We start from the raw sequence: 3620 nt of genomic DNA on the forward strand, positions 1-3620 counted from the left end.
AATGTGCATGTGTGTGAGCAGTATTCACAGCCTATGTGTGTACAATATCTCACTGTATTACCCTAAACAAACTACATCTTTAGATTCATTCAGCATCTGTTCAGTAACAGTTTGTCCCAAACGTATTCAACATAAACAGGGAGGTGATGGCTTGGAGTCTGTGGATGACATAACTGTTGCCCCCTTGGGTGTCACATGGTCTTGGTTAGGGAGCGGAGCGCTCATTTCCCCTGTCATCCTCCCCATCTGGTGCCCATAGGGGCTTCCGGGATCAGACCCATCCCAGGAAGGGGGCCACACGGTAGGCTATCGGACCCATCCCAGGGTGGGGACCGCACGCTAGGCTATCGGACCCATCCCAGGGAGGGGGCCGCACGCTGGGCTATCGGACCCATCCCAGGGAGGGGGCCGCACGCTGGGCTATCGGACCCATCCCAGGGAGGGGGCCGCACGCTAGGCTATCGGACCCATCCCAGGGTGGGGACCGCACGCTAGGCTGTCGGACCCATCCCAGGGAGGGGGCCACACGCTAGGCTATCGGACTCATCCCAGGGAGGGGGCCACACGCTAGGCTATCGGACCCATCCCAGGGAGGGGGCCACACGCTAGGCTATCGGACCCATCCCAGGGTGGGGGCCGCACGCATGGCTATCGGACCCATCCCAGGGTGGGGGCCGCACGCATGGCTATCGGACCCATCCCAGGGTGGGGGCCGCACGCAAGGCTACAACCACCACACAAAACCCACCACAGGAAGAATGGGTGAGGAACTGGTGAATTTGGACAAAGATTAAAGCAGAGTAAAGAGGAGGAAGGCAGCATTAGAAAGAAGACGGAGGTCACATTTGGTTGCGGAGGGGGGAAGAAAGTTGCCCCGAGATCACAAGCAGAGAAATAATTTATCACTGTTTACCCTATAATTTCTAGTGGCAGAGACAGATGGCCTGAAGTCAGATTGGATCCGTGATGTATTACTTGGGGTTTGCAAACACGTGCACGCAGGCTCGCACGCACCATATGTTGGTTTTATGTAAACATTATGGGAATGCTATATTGATGTTCTGGGAACATTATCTGAATGTTACATTGATGTTATGGGAACACTACAGGGATGTTATGGGAACGGGGGAATGTTATGGGGACATTATATTGATATTATGGGAACACTATGGGGATGTTACATTGATGATATGGGAACACTATGGGGATGTTACATTGATGATATGGGAACACTATGGGGATGTTACATTGATGTTATGGGAACACTATGGGGATGTTATATTGATGTTATTGGAACACTATGGGGATGTTATATTGATGTTATGGGAACACTATGGGGATGTTACATTGATGTTATGGGAACACTATGGGGATGTTATATTGATGTTATTGGAACACTATGGGGATGTTATATTGATGTTATGGGAACACTTTGGGCACGTTATATTGATGTTATTGGAACACTATGGGGATGTTATATTGATGTTATGGGAACACTTTGGGCACGTTATATTGATGTTATTGGAACACTATGGGGATGTTATATTGATGTTATGGGAACACTTTGGGCACGTTATATTGATGTTATGGAAGCATTATGGGGACGTTTTATGGGACCCTTATGGGGATGTTATGGGAACGGGGGAACGTTATGGGGACATTATATTGATGTTATGGGAACATTAAGGGGACGTTATGTTGATGTTTTGGGGACATTATTGTTGAGTGAGTGTCAGATATAAGTGACATGTTTTCATCTTTGAAGATACTAGTATAAAATGTTAATGTGTGATTTGGGAATCCGGTGAGCGAGCAGCCACCATCTCGTAAACACACAAACAGGGTGTAAATAAGACTAAAAACCTACGTAAGGTCAATTTAATTTACCGTCCTAAAGTATCCAAACGAAGCATCCATGGTATTAGCTAGGGTTGCGAAGGGAGGGTATATTACCGGAAACTATTGAAGTTTATTAGTAAACTACCAGAATGTTGTATCTTTCAAGGATTTTATGTAATCTATCACAAGACATCTAGTGGCCCTTTTGGGTACTTCAGATTATCGCAGGTGTCTGTAATTATCTCCGGCCATCTGTGTGGCCTTATTACATGTAAAAGTATGCTTTTTTCATTAATTAGGCTATTTTCTCTTGAACAATGTGGTTTATCTACTAGATACTCATGGACAATATGGACACAGATATAAAACAAATTCTATAATATATATGAATAAAACATAGTTATTCAAGTATAAATTACCAAAGTTAGGATAGATGTCACGGACGTCAAAAGAAGTGGACCAAAGTGCAGCGTGGTGAGCGTACATATTCCTTTTATTTTAGAAAATGACGCCAACAAAACAACAAATGAAGAAAACAACCGTGAAGCTTACAGGGCAATAGTGCCACAAACAAAGTTAACTACCCACCCGGAAAGGACGGAAAAAGGGCTACCTAAGTATGATTCCCAATCAGAGACAACGATAGACAGCTGTCCCTGATTGAGAACCATACCGGCCAAAACATAGAAATAAAGAAACATAGAAAACAAAACATAGAATGCCCACCCCAAATCACACCCTGACCAAACCAACTAGAGACATAAAAAGGCTCTCTAAGGTCAGGGCGTGACAATAGATTGCTGTCGACTTTATGTTAATGACCAAAATGACCGAAGATTTCAGTAACTTTGGTAAACTACCGGTAGCTTTGCAACCCTAGTATTAGCCTATCATTGCGGACGTGAGATTGGACCAGAGATGACGCCATTGTTCATTTGGCATTATAGCATTACTATAATTACTATAGGAAATGTGGCTTGTCAGTCCTGTGAACATTTCACCTACTACCATCAGACCTGGGTTCAAATACTAAGTATTTTATATATTTTTATTTGAAAACACAAGTTGTTGAATGTTGTAATGTACAGTATTTGGAAATACATTTGGAAAGTATCAGCACGTATTTGAAATACTCAAATATACAGTATTTATACAAATATTTAAAGTTATACACATTCAAAAGGTCTGTTTGACATTTGAAATAATTTATTTGGAAATAAGTATTTAAAAATATTTTCAAATAGTAGGCTATTTGTAGCGAATTATCTGAAAATACTTTCAAATACTTTCAAATAGAAGTAGTTGATTCGGGCTACATTATTTGAAAATACTCAAATACACAGAATAATAACTATTTCAATAACAAATAATCAAATACACATGTATTTGAACCCAGGTCTGACTACCATGAACAATAACATAGTCCTTCCGATCCTTCATACATTATAAGTACAGTAGACTTTTCAGATACTGACACACAACTCCCTCCCATCACAGATACTACAGTAATGCCCTGGAGACCCAAATGACCCCCAGTGCAGGTGTCCTCTACTCTCTCCCATCGTGTATGTCAACATCACTGGTTTGACTCTCATTCTAGCGAAGCTGAGAAGGATGTTTTGGGAATGCTGGGAGGCTTGTTGTTGCCCTAATTCCTCCATGGTCTCCTGACTGTGGAGACAGGGATCTCAGGGAAGGATGTCCAGGGCGGATGCCAACAGACATTGGAGCGGGGAAGACTGGCGTGAATGAGTCGGGAATGGGTGTACGGGTGGAAAAAT

Source organism: Salvelinus namaycush, chromosome 21 (assembly GCF_016432855.1).
Source record: "Salvelinus namaycush isolate Seneca chromosome 21, SaNama_1.0, whole genome shotgun sequence".
Taxonomy (NCBI): domain Eukaryota; kingdom Metazoa; phylum Chordata; class Actinopteri; order Salmoniformes; family Salmonidae; genus Salvelinus; species Salvelinus namaycush.